This window comes from Arachis hypogaea, chromosome 12 (genome assembly GCF_003086295.3).
Source record: "Arachis hypogaea cultivar Tifrunner chromosome 12, arahy.Tifrunner.gnm2.J5K5, whole genome shotgun sequence".
Classification (NCBI taxonomy): domain Eukaryota; kingdom Viridiplantae; phylum Streptophyta; class Magnoliopsida; order Fabales; family Fabaceae; genus Arachis; species Arachis hypogaea.
The window spans coordinates 48,724,867-48,743,319 of record NC_092047.1 but is presented as its reverse complement, the minus strand read 5'-3'; the positions used below and the strand labels follow the sequence as shown (position 1 = coordinate 48,743,319).

At 38.8% G+C, this 18,453-nt stretch overlaps 2 non-coding genes across 2 annotated transcripts; both read left to right on the top strand.

Annotated features, from left to right (window-relative positions):
* Window positions 1-1,655: 1,655 nt before the first annotated feature.
* On the top strand, window positions 1,656-1,763 carry LOC112730943 (small nucleolar RNA R71). The gene has a single exon (XR_003166743.1). It is a non-coding gene; the product is annotated as a small nucleolar RNA R71 (small nucleolar RNA).
* A 9,080-nt stretch (window positions 1,764-10,843) lies between these two features.
* Window positions 10,844-10,951, top strand: LOC112730942 (small nucleolar RNA R71). The gene has a single exon (XR_003166742.1). It is a non-coding gene; the product is annotated as a small nucleolar RNA R71 (small nucleolar RNA).
* The last annotated feature ends 7,502 nt before the right edge of the window (window positions 10,952-18,453 follow it).

The window sequence follows — 18,453 nt, the reverse complement described above, 5'->3', positions numbered from 1 at the left end:
CCAACACCAAACTTAGAGTTTGGATATGGGAGTTCAACACCAAACTTAGAGTTTGGTTGTGGCCTCCCAACACCAAACTTAGAGTTTGACTGTGGGGGCTTGGGTTGACTCTGCTTTGAGAGAAGCTTTTCATGCTTCCTCTCCATGGTTGTAGAGGGAGATCCTTGAGTTTTAAACACAAGGGAGTCCTCATTCCATTGAAGGACTAGTTCACCTCTGTCAACATCAATCACAGCTCTTGCTGTGGCCAGGAAAGGTCTTCCTAGGATGATGGATTCATCCTTTTCCTTTCCAGTATCCAGGACTATGAAATCAGCAGGGATGTAAAGGCCTTCAACCTTTACTAATACGTCCTCTACTTGTCCATATGCCTGTTTTCTCGAATTGTCTGCCATCTCTAGTGAGATTTTAGCAGCTTGCACCCCATAGATTCCCAGTTTCTCTATTACAGAGAGGGACATGAGGTTTATTCCTGAACCAAGGTCACACAGAGCCTTAAAGATCATGGTGCCTATGGTACAAGGTATTATGAACTTCCCAGGATCCTGTCTCTTCTGAGGCAATGTCAGTTGATCCAGATCACTTAGTTCATTGATGAACAAGGGAGGTTCAACTTCCCAAGTATCAATGCCAAATAATTTGGCATTTAGCTTCATGATTGCACCAAGAAACAGGGCAGTTTGCTCTTCAGTAACATCCTCATTCTCTTCAGAAGAGGAATACTCATCAGAGCTCATGAAGGGCATAAGGAGGTTCAATGGAATCTCTATGGTCTCTAAATGAGCCTCAGAGTCCCTTGGTTCCTCAGAGGGAAGCTCTTTATTGATCACTGGACATCCCAGGAGGTCTTCCTCACTGGGATTCACGTCCTCCACTCCCTCATTGGGTTCGGCCATTTTGCTTATGTCAATGGTCTTGCACTCTCCTTTTGGATTCTCTTCTGTATTGCTTGGGAGAGTACTGTGAGGGATTTCAGTGATCCTTTTACTCAGCTGGCCCACTTGTGCTTCCAAATTTCTAATGGAAGACCTTGTTTCATTCATGAAAGTTACAGTGGCCTTAGACAGATCAGAGACTAAGTTTGCGAAATTAGAAGTGTTTTGTTCAGAGTTCTCTGTCTGTTGCTGAGTGGATGATGGAAAAGGTTTATTATTGTTAAACCTGTTTCTTCCACCATTATTAAAGCCTTGTTGAGGCTTTTGATCCTTCCATGAGAAATTTGGATGATTTCTCCATGATGAGTTATAGGTGTTTCCATAAGGTTCACCTAAGTAATTCACCTCTACTATTGCAGGGTTCTCAGGATCATAAGCTTCTTCTTTATAAGAAGCCTCTTGAGTACTGTTGGATGCAGCTTGCATTCCATGCAGAATCTGAGAGATCATATTGACTTGCTGAGCCAATATTTTATTCTGAGCCAATATGGCATTCAGAGTATCAACTTCAAGAACTCCCTTCTTCATAGGCGTCCCATTACTCACAGGATTCCTTCCAGAAGTGTACATGAACTGGTTATTAGCAACCATGTCAACGAGTTCTTGAGCTTCTGCAGGCGTTTTCTTTAGGTGAATGGATCCACCTGCAGAAGTGTCCAGTGACATTTTTGATAGCTCAGATAAACCATCATAGAATATATCCAGGATGGTCCATTCTGAAAGCATGTCAGAAGGACACTTTTTGGTCAACTGTTTGTATCTTTCCCAAGCTTCATAGAGGGATTCACCTTCTTTCTGTCTGAAGGTTTGAACATCAGCTCTAAGCTTGCTCAGCTTTTGAGGAGGAAAGTACTTGGCTAAGAAAGCCGTGACCAGCTTATCCCAAGAGTTCAGGCTGTCTTTGGGTTGAGAATCCAACCATATTCTAGCTCTGTCTCTTATAGCAAAAGGGAAAAGCATAAGCCTGTAGACTTCAGGATCTACTCCATTAGTCTTAACAGTATCACATATCTGCAAGAATTCAGTTAAGAACTGAAAAGGATCTTCAGATGGAAGTCCATGAAACTTGCAGTTCTGCTGCATTAGAGAAACTAACTGAGGTTTCAGCTCAAAGTTGTTTGCTCCAATGGCAGGAATGGAGATGCTTCTTCCATGTAAATTGGAATTAGGTGCAGTGAAGTCACCAAGCATTCTCCTTGCATTGTTGTTGGGTTCGGCTGCCATCTCCTTTACTTGTTCGAAATTTTCAATCAAGTTGTCTCTGGATTGTTGTAATTTAGCTTCTCTTAATTTTCTCTTCAGAGTCCTTTCAGGTTCTGGATCAGCTTCAACAAGAATGCCTTTTTCTCTGTCCCTGCTCATAAGAAAGAGGAGAGAAAAAGAAAAGAAGAGGAATCCTCTATGTCACAGTAAAGAGGTTCCTTATTGTTAGTAGAAGAAAAGAAGAAGAAATTCGAACACAGATAGAAGAGGGGGTTCGAATTTGGTGATGATGTGAGGAAGAGATGTTAGTAGATGAATAAATAGAATAAGATGGGGGAGGGATAATTTTCGAAAATAATTTTTGAAAAAGAGTTAGTGATTTTCGAAAATAGTTTTTTTGAAAAATGTTAGTAATTTTTCGAAAAAAATTTTTAAAATTAAAAATAAAAATAAGAATAATTAGTTAATTAAAAAGAAATTTTTGAAAAAGAGGGAAGATATTTTCGAAAATTAGAGAGAGAGAGTTAGTTAGGTAGTTTTGAAAAAGTTAAGAAACAAACAAAAAGTTAGTTAGTTAGTTGAAACAAATTTTGAAAAGATAAGAAGTTAGGAAGTTAGAAAAGATATTTTGAAATCAAATTTTGAAAAAGATAAGATAAGAAGATATTTTTGAAAAGATATGATAGAAATTAGTTTTTGAAAAAGATTTGATTTTTAAAATCACAATTAATGACTTGATTCACAAGAAATCACAAGATATGATTCTAGAACTTAAAGTTTGAATCTTTCTTAACAAGTAAGTAACAAACTTTGAAATTTTTTAATCAAAACATTAATTGTTATTGTTATTTTCGAAAATTTGATATAAAAATAAGAAAAAGATTTTTGAAAAATATTTTTGGAATTTTCGAAAATAACCAAAAATTTTGAAAAAGATTTGATTTTTGAAAAAGATTTTGAAAAAGATAAGATTTTCAAATTGAAAATTTGATTTGACTCATAAGAAACAACTTGATTTTAAAAATTTTTGAAAAAGTCAATCCAAATTTTCGAATGATGAGAGAAAAAGGGAAAGATATTTTTTTGATTTTTAAATTTTTATGATGCAAGAGAAAAACACTAAAAAGATGCAATGCATGAAATTTTTAGATCAAAACAATGAATGCATGCAAGAATGCTATGAATGTCAAGATGAACACCAAGAACACTTTGAATGCCAAGATGAACATCATAGACACAATTTTGAAAAACTTTTAATGCAAAGAAAACATGCAGGACACCAAACTTAGAATTCTTTGATGCTTAGACACTAAGAATTCAAGAATGCATATGAAAAACAATAAAAGACACAAAACAAAAAATCATCAAGATCAAACAAGAAGACTTACCAAGAACAACTTGAAGATCATGAAGAACACTATGAATGCATGAGAATTTTCGAAAAATACAAGATGCACATGCAATTGACACCAAACTTATAATATGACTCAAGACTCAAACAAGAAACAAAAAAATATTTTTTTTTATTTTTATGATTTTCTAATTTTTTTGTCTTTTTTTTTTCGAAAATTATATGAAAAAGGAAAATAAGGATTCCAAAGATTTTTAATATGAATTCCAGGAATCTTGCATTCTTAGTCTAAAGCTTCAGTCCAGGAATTAGACATGGCTTACTAGCCAGCCAAGCTTTCAATGAAAGCTCCAGTCCAAAACACTAGACATGGCCAATGGCCAGCCAAGCTTTAGCATGTAACACCAGAGTATATTGCTCTTGATAACAAATTGCTGCTCATCATTTATCAAGTATGTAACTTACCTCTGATGGTTTGGAAGCCTCAGTCCAAAAGAATTTAGACATGGCTTTACAGCCAGCCAGGCTTCACATGCTTCATGAAACACTAGAATTCATTCTTAAAAATCTTGAATAAAATTTTTGAAAACATTTTTATTTTTTTCGAAAACAGATGAGAGATTTTTGAAAATATTTTTGAAAGATTTTTGAAAACAAAACGAAAAGAAAATTACCTAATCTGAGCAACAAGATGAACCGTCAGTTGTCCAAACTCGAACAATCCCCGGCAACGGCGCCAAAAACTTGGTGCTGTTGCCGGATCAACTTGGCGTTGTAGTTGCACGTAATTGCTATTAGAACAATCCCCGGCAATGGTGCCAAAAACTTGGTGCACGAAATTGTGATGTCCAGGCTCAAACAATCCCTGGCAACGTGAGCAACTTGGTACGCGCAATCGTGATTACGCTTTGATTATGTAGAATTCATGGCTCTTTCTTTCCCTGGCAATGGCGCCAAGAGCATGGTGCCAATACCATGGTTCACAACTTCGATACAACTAACCAGCAAGTGCACTGAGTCGTCCAAGTAATACCTTACGTGAGTAAGGGTCGAATCCCACGGAGATTGTTGGTATGAAGCAAGCTATGGTCACCTTGTAAATCTCAGTCAGGCAGATATAAAGTGATAATGGTGTTTTCGAATATTATATAATAAAATAGGGATAGAGATACTTATGTAAATCATTGGTAGGAATTTCAGATAAGCGAATGGAGATGCTTTTCGTTCCTCTGAACCTCTGCTTTCCTGCTATCTTCATCCAATTAGTCTTACTCCTTTCCATGGCTGACTTTATGTGATACATCACCACTGTCAATGGCTATTTTCGGTTATCTCTCGGGAAAAAGATCCAATGCCCTGTCACGGCACGGCTAATCGTCTGGAGGCATCACCCTTGTCAATGGCTTCATCTTATCCTCTCAGTGAATAATATGCTCACGCACCCTGTCACGGCACGGCTATTCATCTGTCGGTTCTCGATCATGCTGGAATAGGATTTACTATCCTTTTGCGTCTGTCACTAACGCCCTGCAATCGCGAGTTTGGAGCTCGTCACAGTCATTCATTCATTGAATCCTACTCGGAATACCACAGACAAGGTTTAGACTTTCCGGATTCTCTTGAATGCCGCCATCATTCTAGCTTACGCCACGAAGATTCTGGTTAGGAGATCTAACAGATATTCATTCTAGCTTATTTCATGTAGAACAGAAGTGTTTGTCAGGAACGCGTTCATAAGGGAGAAGGATGATGAGCGTCACACATAATCATCACCTTCATCACGTTCTTGGGTGCGAATGGATATCTTAGAAGCGAAATAAGATGAATTGAATAGAAAACAGTAGTACTTTGCATTGATCTTTGAGGAACAGCAGAGCTCCACACCTTAATCTATGGAGTGTAGAAACTCTACCGTTGAAAATACATAAGTGAGAGGTCCAGGCATGGCCGAGATGGCCAGCCCCCTAAAACGTGATCTAAGATAGCATACAACTGATCAAAGATGCCTAATACAATAGTAAAAGGTCCTATTTATAATAAACTAGCTACTAGGGTTTACATGAGTAAGTAATTGATGCATAAATCCACTTCCTGGGCCCACTTGGTGTGTGTTTGGGCTGAGCCTGAGTGTTGCACGTGTAGAGGTCCTTCTTGGAGTTGAACGCCAGTTTTTGTGCCAGTTTGGGCGTTCAACTCTGGTTTTGGCTCCTTTTCTGGCGCTGGACGCCAGGTTTGGGTAGAAGGCTGGCGTTGAACGCCAGTTTACGTCATCTATTATTGGCCAAAGTATGGACTATTATATATTGCTGGAAAGCCCTGGATGTCTACTTTCCAAAGCAATTGGAAGCGAGCCATTTCGAATTCTGTAGCTCCAGAAAATCCTCTTTGAGTGCAGGGAGGTCAGAATCCAACAGCATCAGCAGTCCTTCTTCAACCTCTGAATCTGATTTTTGCTCAAGTCCCTCAATTTCAGCCAGAAAATACCTGAAATCACAGAAAAACACACAAACTCATAGTAAAGTCCAGAAATGTGAATTTTACATAAAAACTAATGAAAACATCCCTAAAATTAACTAGATCCTACTAAAAACATACTAAAAACAATGTCAAAAAGCGTATAAATTATCCGCTCATCACAACACCAAACTTAAATTATTGCTTGTCCCCAAGCAACTGAAAATAAAATAGGATAAAAAGAAGAGAATATACTATAAATTCCAAACTATCAATGAAACATAGCTTCAATCATATGAGCGGGACTTATAGCTTTTTGCCTCTTGAATAGTTTTGGCATCTCACTTTATCCATTGAGGTTCAGAATGATTGGCATCTATAGGAACTTCAGATTTCGAATAGTGTTATTGACTCTCCTAGTTCAGTATGATGATTCTTGAACACAGCTTCTTTATGAGTCTTGGCCGTGGCCCTAAGCACTTTGTTTTCCAGTATTACCACCGGATACATAAATGCCACACAGACACATAATTGGGTGAACCTTTTCAGATTGTGACTCAGCTTTGCTAAAGTCCCCAATTAGAGGTGTCCAGGGTTCTTAAGCACACTCTTTTTTTTGCTTTGGACCTTGACTTTAACCGCTCAGTCTCAAGTTTTCACTTGACACCTACACGCCACAAGCACATGGTTAGGGACAGCTTGGTTTAGCCGCTTAGACCAGGATTTTATTCCTTTAGGCCCTCCTATCCACTGATGCTCAAAGCCTTGGGATCCTTTTTATTTGCCCTTGCCTTTTGGTTTTAAGGGTTATTGGCTTTTTCTGCTTGCTTTTTCTTTTTCTTTCTATTTTTTTTCGCTTTTTTTTTTTTCTGCAAGCTTTGTTCTTTGCTGCTTTTTCTTGCTTCAAGAATCATTTTTATGATTTTTCAGATTATCAAATAACATGTCTCCTAGTCATCATTCTTTCAAGAGCCAACATATTTAACATTCTTAAATAACAACTTCAAAAGACATATGCACTGTTCAAGCATACATTCAGAAAACAAGAAGCATTGTCACCACATCAATATAATTAAGCTAAGTTCAAGGATAAATTCGAAACTCATGTACTTCTTGTTCTTTTGAATTAAAACATTCTTCATTTAAGAGAGGTGATAGATTCATAGGACATTCATAACTTTAAGACATACTTACTACTACTAATGATCATGTAATGAAGACACAAACACAGATAAGTACATGACATAGAAAACGAAAAAATAGAAGAAGTAAGAGCAAGGAATGAATCCACCTTAGTGATGGTGGCGTTTCCTTCTTGAGGAACCAATGATGTCCTTGAGCTCTTCTATGTCTCTTCCTTGTCTTTGTTGCTCCTCCCTCATTGCTTTTTGATCTTCTCATATTTCATGAAGCATGATGGAGTGCTCTTGATGTTCCACCCTTAGTTGTCCCATATTGGAACTCAATTCTCCTAGGGAGGTGTTGATTTGCTCCCAATAGTTTTGTGGAGGAAAGTGCATTTGAGGCATCTCCGGGATCTCATGGTGATGAGCTTCGTGCGCCTCTTGAGCTCCATGATTGGGCTCTCTTGCTTGCTCCATCTTTTTCTTAGTGATGGGCTTGTCCTCTTTAATGAGGACATCTCCCTCTATGAATGCTCCAGCTGAGTAACATAGATAGCAAATGAGGTGAGGGAAGGCTAACCTTGCCATAGTGGAGGACTTGTCAGCCACCTTGTAGAGTTCTTGAGGTATAATCTCATGAACTTCCACCTCTTCTCCAATCATGATGCTATGGATCATGATGGCCCGGTCTATAGTAACGTCAGACCGGTTGCTAGTGGGAATGATTGAGCATTGAGTGAACTCCAACCATCCTCTAGCTACAGGCTTGAGGTCCAATCTTCTTAGTTGAACCGGCTTGCCTTTGGAGTCAACCTTCCATTGAGCTCCTTCTACAGATATGTCCATAAGGACTTGGTCCAACCTTTGATCAAAGTTGACTCTCCTTGTGTAGGGGCGTGCGTTCTCTTCCATGTTTGGCAAGTTGAACGCCAACCTCACATTTTCCGGACTAAAATCTAAGTATTTCCCCCGAACCATTGTAACATAGTTCTTTGGATTCGGGTTCCTACTTTGATCATGGTTCTTGGTGATCCATGCATTAGCATAGAACTCTTGAACCATTAGGATGCCGACTTGTTGGATGGGATTTGTTAGAACTTCCCAACCTCTTCTTTGAATTTCATGTCGGATCTCTGGATACTCATTTCTTTTGAGTTTGAAAGGGACCTCAGGGTTCACCTTCTTCTTGGCCACAACATCATAGAAGTGGTCTTGATGGGCTTTGGAGATGAACCTTTCCATCTCGCATGACTCGGATGTGGAAGCTTTTGTCTTCCCTTTCCCCTTTCTAGAGGATTCCCCGGTCTTAGGTGCCATCAATGGTAATGGAAAAACAAAAAGCTTATGCTTTTACCACACCAAACTTAGAATATTGCTCGCCCTCGAGCAATAAACAAAAGAATAGGAGAAGAAGAAGAAGAAATATGGAGGAGATGGATGGGAGGGTGTATTCGGCCATATGGGTGGGATTGGGTGGGAGAGAGATGTTGAATTTTGAAGGTAGTGGGTGTATGGATGTGAGTGGTCAATGGAAAACAGAAGGGATGATCATGAATGGAAAGAGAGATGATGAGGTAGGTGGGGATCCTGTGGGGTCCACAGATCCTGAGATGATCCTGTGGGGTCCACAGATCCTGAGATGATCCTGTGGTGTCAAGGCATTTACATCCCTGCACCAATTTAGGCATGTAAAATGCCCTTGCGCACAACTCTGGGCGTTCAGCGCCAGGTTGGTGGCCATTTTGGGCGTTCAACGCCCATTTGTGTGCCATTTCTGGCGTTGAACGCCAGAACCATGCCTGTTCTGGCGTTTAGCGCCCAGAAGCTGCCCATTTTGGGTGTTCAGCGCCAGAACCATGCTTTGTTCTGGCGCTGAACGCCAGACAGATGCTCCTCCAGGGTGTGATTTTTCTTCTGCTGTTTTTGATTCCGTTTTCAATTTTTTATATTTATTTTGTGACTCCATATGATCATGATCCTAAGAAAACATGAAAAACAAGAATAATAGAGTTAGATAAATAAACATTGGGTTGCCTCCCTACAAGCACTTTTTTAATGTCAATAGCTTGACAGTGGGCTCTCATGGAGCCTCACAGATGTTCAGAGCATTGTTGAGACTCTCCAACACCAAACTTAGAGTTTGGATATGGGAGTTCAACACCAAACTTAGAGTTTGGTTGTGGCCTCCCAACACCAAACTTAGAGTTTGACTGTGGGGGCTTGGGTTGACTCTGCTTTGAGAGAAGCTTTTCATGCTTCCTCTCCATGGTTGTAGAGGGAGATCCTTGAGTTTTAAACACAAGGGAGTCCTCATTCCATTGAAGGACTAGTTCACCTCTGTCAACATCAATCACAGCTCTTGCTGTGGCCAGGAAAGGTCTTCCTAGGATGATGGATTCATCCTTTTCCTTTCCAGTATCCAGGACTATGAAATCAGCGGGGATGTAAAGGCCTTCAACCTTTACTAATACGTCCTCTACTTGTCCATATGCCTGTTTTCTCGAATTGTCTGCCATCTCTAGTGAGATTTTAGCAGCTTGCACCCCATAGATTCCCAGTTTCTCTATTACAGAGAGGGACATGAGGTTTATTCCTGAACCAAGGTCACACAGAGCCTTAAAGATCATGGTGCCTATGGTACAAGGTATTATGAACTTCCCAGGATCCTGTCTCTTCTGAGGCAATGTCAGTTGATCCAGATCACTTAGTTCATTGATGAACAAGGGAGGTTCAACTTCCCAAGTATCAATGCCAAATAATTTGGCATTTAGCTTCATGATTGCACCAAGAAACAGGGCAGTTTGCTCTTCAGTAACATCCTCATTCTCTTCAGAAGAGGAATACTCATCAGAGCTCATGAAGGGCATAAGGAGGTTCAATGGAATCTCTATGGTCTCTAAATGAGCCTCAGAGTCCCTTGGTTCCTCAGAGGGAAGCTCTTTATTGATCACTGGACATCCCAGGAGGTCTTCCTCACTGGGATTCACATCCTCCACTCCCTCATTGGGTTCGGCCATTTTGCTTATGTCAATGGTCTTGCACTCTCCTTTTGGATTCTCTTCTGTATTGCTTGGGAGAGTACTGTGAGGGATTTCAGTGATCCTTTTACTCAGCTGGCCCACTTGTGCTTCCAAATTTCTAATGGAAGACCTTGTTTCATTCATGAAAGTTACAGTGGCCTTAGACAGATCAGAGACTAAGTTTGCCAAATTAGAAGTGTTTTGTTCAGAGTTCTCTGTCTGTTGCTGAGTGGATGATGGAAAAGGTTTATTATTGTTAAACCTGTTTCTTCCACCATTATTAAAGCCTTGTTGAGGCTTTTGATCCTTCCATGAGAAATTTGGATGATTTCTCCATGATGAGTTATAGGTGTTTCCATAAGGTTCACCTAAGTAATTCACCTCTACTATTGCAGGGTTCTCAGGATCATAAGCTTCTTCTTTATAAGAAGCCTCTTGAGTACTGTTGGATGCAGCTTGCATTCCATGCAGAATCTGAGAGATCATATTGACTTGCTGAGCCAATATTTTATTCTGAGCCAATATGGCATTCAGAGTATCAACTTCAAGAACTCCCTTCTTCATAGGCGTCCCATTACTCACAGGATTCCTTCCAGAAGTGTACATGAACTGGTTATTAGCAACCATGTCAACGAGTTCTTGAGCTTCTGCAGGCGTTTTCTTTAGGTGAATGGATCCACCTGCAGAAGTGTCCAGTGACATTTTTGATAGCTCAGATAAACCATCATAGAATATATCCAGGATGGTCCATTCTGAAAGCATGTCAGAAGGACACTTTTTGGTCAACTGTTTGTATCTTTCCCAAGCTTCATAGAGGGATTCACCTTCTTTCTGTCTGAAGGTTTGAACATCAGCTCTAAGCTTGCTCAGCTTTTGAGGAGGAAAGTACTTGGCTAAGAAAGCCGTGACCAGCTTATCCCAAGAGTTCAGGCTGTCTTTGGGTTGAGAATCCAACCATATTCTAGCTCTGTCTCTTATAGCAAAAGGGAAAAGCATAAGCCTGTAGACTTCAGGATCTACTCCATTAGTCTTAACAGTATCACATATCTGCAAGAATTCAGTTAAGAACTGAAAAGGATCTTCAGATGGAAGTCCATGAAACTTGCAGTTCTGCTGCATTAGAGAAACTAACTGAGGTTTCAGCTCAAAGTTGTTTGCTCCAATGGCAGGAATGGAGATGCTTCTTCCATGTAAATTGGAATTAGGTGCAGTGAAGTCACCAAGCATTCTCCTTGCATTGTTGTTGGGTTCGGCTGCCATCTCCTTTACTTGTTCGAAATTTTCAATCAAGTTGTCTCTGGATTGTTGTAATTTAGCTTCTCTTAATTTTCTCTTCAGAGTCCTTTCAGGTTCTGGATCAGCTTCAACAAGAATGCCTTTTTCTCTGTCCCTGCTCATAAGAAAGAGGAGAGAAAAAGAAAAGAAGAGGAATCCTCTATGTCACAGTAAAGAGGTTCCTTATTGTTAGTAGAAGAAAAGAAGAAGAAATTCGAACACAGATAGAAGAGGGGGTTCGAATTTGGTGATGATGTGAGGAAGAGATGTTAGTAGATGAATAAATAGAATAAGATGGGGGAGGGATAATTTTCGAAAATAATTTTTGAAAAAGAGTTAGTGATTTTCGAAAATAGTTTTTTTGAAAAATGTTAGTAATTTTTCGAAAAAAATTTTTAAAATTAAAAATAAAAATAAGAATAATTAGTTAATTAAAAAGAAATTTTTGAAAAAGAGGGAAGATATTTTCGAAAATTAGAGAGAGAGAGTTAGTTAGGTAGTTTTGAAAAAGTTAAGAAACAAACAAAAAGTTAGTTAGTTAGTTGAAACAAATTTTGAAAAGATAAGAAGTTAGGAAGTTAGAAAAGATATTTTGAAATCAAATTTTGAAAAAGATAAGATAAGAAGATATTTTTGAAAAGATATGATAGAAATTAGTTTTTGAAAAAGATTTGATTTTTAAAATCACAATTAATGACTTGATTCACAAGAAATCACAAGATATGATTCTAGAACTTAAAGTTTGAATCTTTCTTAACAAGTAAGTAACAAACTTTGAAATTTTTTAATCAAAACATTAATTGTTATTGTTATTTTCGAAAATTTGATATAAAAATAAGAAAAAGATTTTTGAAAAATATTTTTGGAATTTTCGAAAATAACCAAAAATTTTGAAAAAGATTTGATTTTTGAAAAAGATTTTGAAAAAGATAAGATTTTCAAATTGAAAATTTGATTTGACTCATAAGAAACAACTTGATTTTAAAAATTTTTGAAAAAGTCAATCCAAATTTTCGAATGATGAGAGAAAAAGGGAAAGATATTTTTTTGATTTTTAAATTTTTATGATGCAAGAGAAAAACACTAAAAAGATGCAATGCATGAAATTTTTAGATCAAAACAATGAATGCATGCAAGAATGCTATGAATGTCAAGATGAACACCAAGAACACTTTGAATGCCAAGATGAACATCATAGACACAATTTTGAAAAACTTTTAATGCAAAGAAAACATGCAGGACACCAAACTTAGAATTCTTTGATGCTTAGACACTAAGAATTCAAGAATGCATATGAAAAACAATAAAAGACACAAAACAAAAAATCATCAAGATCAAACAAGAAGACTTACCAAGAACAACTTGAAGATCATGAAGAACACTATGAATGCATGAGAATTTTCGAAAAATACAAGATGCACATGCAATTGACACCAAACTTATAATATGACTCAAGACTCAAACAAGAAACAAAAAAATATTTTTTTTTATTTTTATGATTTTCTAATTTTTTGTCTTTTTTTTTTCGAAAATTATATGAAAAAGGAAAATAAGGATTCCAAAGATTTTTAATATGAATTCCAGGAATCTTGCATTCTTAGTCTAAAGCTTCAGTCCAGGAATTAGACATGGCTTACTAGCCAGCCAAGCTTTCAATGAAAGCTCCAGTCCAAAACACTAGACATGGCCAATGGCCAGCCAAGCTTTAGCATGTAACACCAGAGTATATTGCTCTTGATAACAAATTGCTGCTCATCATTTATCAAGTATGTAACTTACCTCTGATGGTTTGGAAGCCTCAGTCCAAAAGAATTTAGACATGGCTTTACAGCCAGCCAGGCTTCACATGCTTCATGAAACACTAGAATTCATTCTTAAAAATCTTGAATAAAATTTTTGAAAACATTTTTATTTTTTTCGAAAACAGATGAGAGATTTTTGAAAATATTTTTGAAAGATTTTTGAAAACAAAACGAAAAGAAAATTACCTAATCTGAGCAACAAGATGAACCGTCAGTTGTCCAAACTCGAACAATCCCCGGCAACGGTGCCAAAAACTTGGTGCTGTTGCCGGATCAACTTGGCGCTGTAGTTGCACGTAATTGCTATTAGAACAATCCCCGGCAACGGTGCCAAAAACTTGGTGCACGAAATTGTGATGTCCAGGCTCAAACAATCCCTGGCAACGTGAGCAACTTGGTACGCGCAATCGTGATTACGCTTTGATTATGTAGAATAAATGGCTCTTTCTTTCCCTGGCAATGGCGCCAAGAGCATGGTGCCAATACCATGGTTCACAACTTCGATACAACTAACCAGCAAGTGCACTGGGTCGTCCAAGTAATACCTTACGTGAGTAAGGGTCGAATCCCACGGAGATTGTTGGTATGAAGCAAGCTATGGTCACCTTGTAAATCTCAGTCAGGCAGATATAAAGTGATAATGGTGTTTTCGAATATTATATAATAAAATAGGGATAGAGATACTTATGTAAATCATTGGTAGGAATTTCAGATAAGCGAATGGAGATGCTTTTCGTTCCTCTGAACCTCTGCTTTCCTGCTATCTTCATCCAATTAGTCTTACTCCTTTCCATGGCTGACTTTATGTGATACATCACCACTGTCAATGGCTATTTTCGGTCATCTCTCGGGAAAAAGATCCAATGCCCTGTCACGGCACGGCTAATCGTCTGGAGGCATCACCCTTGTCAATGGCTTCATCTTATCCTCTCAGTGAATAATATGCTCACGCACCCTGTCACGGCACGACTATTCATCTGTCGGTTCTCGATCATGCTGGAATAGGATTTACTATCCTTTTGCGTCTGTCACTAACGCCCTGCAATCGCGAGTTTGGAGCTCGTCACAGTCATCCATTCATTGAATCCTACTTGGAATACCACAGACAAGGTTTAGACTTTCCGGATTCTCTTGAATGCCGCCATCATTCTAGCTTACGCCACGAAGATTCTGGTTAGGAGATCTAAGAGATATTCATTCTAGCTTATTTCATGTAGAACAGAAGTGTTTGTCAGGCACGCGTTCATAAGGGAGAAGGATGATGAGCGTCACACATAATCATCACCTTCATCACGTTCTTGGGTGCGAATGGATATCTTAGAAGTGAAATAAGATGAATTGAATAGAAAACAGTAGTACTTTGCATTGATCTTTGAGGAACAGCAGAGCTCCACACCTTAATCTATGGAGTGTAGAAACTCTACCGTTGAAAATACATAAGTGAGAGGTCCAGGCATGGTCGAGATGGCCAGCCCCCTAAAACGTGATCTAAGATAGCATACAACTGATCAAAGATGCCTAATACAATAGTAAAAGGTCCTATTTATAATAAACTAGCTACTAGGGTTTACATGAGTAAGTAATTGATGCATAAATCCACTTCCTGGGCCCACTTGGTGTGTGTTTGGGCTGAGCCTGAGTGTTGCACGTGTAGAGTTCCTTCTTGGAGTTGAACGCCAGTTTTTGTGCCAGTTTGGGCGTTCAACTCTGGTTTTGGCTCCTTTTCTGGCGCTGGACGCCAGGTTTGGGTAGAAGGCTGGCGTTGAACGCCATTTTACGTCGTCTATTCTTAGCCAAAGTATGGACTATTATATATTGCTGGAAAGCCCTGGATGTCTACTTTTTAACCCAATTTGAAGCGCGCCATTTCGAGTTCTATAGCTCCAGAAAAGCCACTTTGAGTGCAGGGAGGTCAGAATCCAACAGCATCAGCAGTCCTTCTTCAACCTCTGAATCTGATTTTTGCTCAAGTCCCTCAATTTCAGCCAGAAAATACCTGAAATCACAGAAAAACACACAAACTCATAGTAAAGTCCAGAAATGTGAATTTTACATAAAAACTAATGAAAACATCCCTAAAAGTAACTAGATCCTACTAAAAACATACTAAAAACAATGTCAAAAAGCGTATAAATTATCCGCTCATCAGATGCCCTCAAAAGGAATGAGTATCTGGAGATCCGACATGAGATTCGAAAAAGAGGTTGGGAAGTTCTCACCAACCCCATTAAACAAGTCGGAATCTTAATGGTTCAAGAGTTCTATGCTAATGCATGGGTCACCAAAAACCATGATCAAAGTGTGAATCCGAACCCAAAGAATTGGCTTACAATGGTTCGGGAGAATTACTTAGATTTCAGTCCGGAAAATGTAAGGTTGGCATTCAACTTGCCAATGATGCAAGGAGATGCATGCCCCTACACTAGAAGGTCAATTTTGATCAAAGGTTGGACCAAGTCGTCATGGACATATGTGTGGAAGGAGCTCAGTGGAAAAGAGACTCAAGAGGCAAGCCGGTTCAACTAAGAAGGCTTGACCTCAAACTCATGACTAGAGGATGGTTGGAATTCATCCAACGCTCCATCATTCCTACTAGCAATCGATCTGAAGTGACTATAGATCGGGCTATCATGATCCATAGCATCATGATTGGAGAAGAAGTAGAAGTTCATGAGGTCATATCTCTAGAACTCTACAAAGTAGCTGACAAAACCTCCACTTTGGAAGGTTAGTGATGAGCGGATAATTTATACGCTTTTTGGCATTGTTTTTAGTATGTTTTTAGTAGGATCTAGTTACTTTTAGGGATGTTTTCATTAGTTTTTATGTTAAATTCACATTTCTGGACTTTACTATGAGTTTTTGTGTTATTCTGTGATTTCAGGTATTTTCTGGCTGAAATTGAGGGACTTGAGCAGAAATCAGATTCAGAGGTTGAAGAAGGACTGCTGATGCTGTTGGATTCTAACCTCCCGACACTCAAAGTGGATTTTCTGGAGCTACAGAACTCGAAATGGCGCGCTTCCAACTGCGTTGGAAAGTAGACATCCAGGGCTTTCCAGCAATATATAATAGTCCATACTTTGGTCAAGAATAGACGATGTAAACTGGCGTTCAACGCCAGCTTTCTACCCAAATCTGGCGTCCAGCGCCAGAAAAGGAGCCAAAACCAGAGTTGAACGCCCAAACTGGCACAAAAGCTGGCGTTCAACTCCAAGAAGGACCTCTACACATGCAAAACTCAAGCTCAGCCCAAGCACACACCAAGTGGGCCCCGGAAGTGGATTTATGCATCAATTACTTACTTCTGTAAACCCTAGTAGCTAGTTTATTATAAATAGGACCTTTTACTATTGTATTAGACATCTTTGATGAGTTGTATGCTATCTTAGATCACGTTTGAGGGCTGGCCTCTCGGCCATGCCTAGACCTTCACTTATGTATTTTCAAACGGTAGAGTTTCTACACTCCATAGATTAAGGTGTGGAGCTCTGCTGTTCCTAAAAGATTAATGCAAAGTACTACTGTTTTCTATTCAATTCATCTTATTTCTCTTCTAAGATATTCATTCGCACTTCAACCTGAATGTGATGAACGTGACAATCATCATCATTCCCTATGAACGCGTGCCTGACAACCACTTCCGTTCTACATTAGATTGAATGAGTATCTCTTAGATCTCTTAATCAGAATCTTCGTGGTGTAAGCTAGAATGATGGCGGCATTCAAGAGAATTCGGAAAGTCTAAACCTTGTCTGGGTGTTAGTGACAGACGCAAAAGGATAGTAAATCCTATTCCAGCATGATCGAGAACCGACAGATGAATAGCCGTGCCGTGACAGGGTACGTTGACCATTTTCACTGAGAGGATAAGATGAAGCCATTGACAAGGGTGATGCCTCCAGATGATTAGCCGTGCCGTGACAGGGCATTTGGATCATTTTCCCGAGAGAAGATCGAAAGTAGCCTTTGACAATGGTGATGTATCACATAAAGCCAGCCATGGAAAGGAGTAAGACTGATTGGATGAAGACAGCAGGAAAGCAGAGGTTCAGAGGAACGAAAGCATCTCCATTCGCTTATCTGAAATTCTCACCAATGATTTACATAAGTATTTCTATCCCTATTTTATTATATTATTTTTGAAAACTCCATAACCATTTGATATCCGCCTGACTGAGATTTACAAGGTGACCATAGCTTGCTTCATACCAACAATCTCTGTGGGATTCGACCCTTACTCACGTAAGGTATTACTTGGACGACCCAGTGCACTTGCTGGTTAGTTGTGCGAAGTTGTGAACCATGGTATTGGCATCATGTTTTTGGCGCCATTACCAGGGAAAGAAAGAGCGATGAATTTCACATAATCAAAGTGTAATCACAATTTCTGCGCACCAAGTTTTTGGCGCTGTTGCCGGGGATTGTTCGAGTTTTCGGCAAGCTTTTGGTCCGGTAGCATCAGTGCCAAGTTTGATCCGGCCACAGCACCAAGTTTTTGGCGCCGTTGCCGGGGATTGTTCGAGTTTGGACAACTGACGGTTCATCTTGTTGCTCAGATTAGGTAATTTTTCTTTTTGTTTTCTTTTCAAAAATTTTTCAAAAATATTTCAAAATTTTCTCATCTGTTTTCGAAAAAAAATAAAAATGTTTTCAAAAAAAAATATATTTTATTCAAAATTTTTAAGAATGAATTCTAGTGTTTCATGAAGCATGTGAAGCCTGGCTGGCTGTAAAGCCATGTCTAAATTCGTTTGGACTGAGGCTTCCAACCATCAGCTGTTATACGACTGTAGGGTATGTCAAGCATGTCATGTCTGAATTACATGCTGAAGCTTGGTTGGCCATTGGCCATGTCTAGTGTTTTGGATCGGAGCTTTCATTGAAAGCTTGGCTGGCTAGTGAGCCATGTCTAATTCCTGGACTGGAGCTCTAAATTAAGAATGCAAGATTCCTGGAATTCATATTAAAAATTTTGGAATCCTTATTTTTCTTTCTTTCTAAATAATTTTCGAAAAAATATAAAATAAAAATCCAAAAAAATTAGAAAATCATAAAAATCAAAAAAATATTTTGTGTTTCTTGTTTGAGTCTTGAGTCATGTTATAAGTTTGGTGTCAATTGCATGTGCATCTTGCATTTTTCGAAAATTCTCATGCATTCATAGTGTTCTTCATGATCTTCAAGTTGTTCTTGGTAAGTCTTCTTAGTTGATCTTTGCATTTGCATGTTTTGTGTCTTTTCTTGTTTTTCATATGCATTCTTGAATTCTAAGTGTCTAAGCATTAA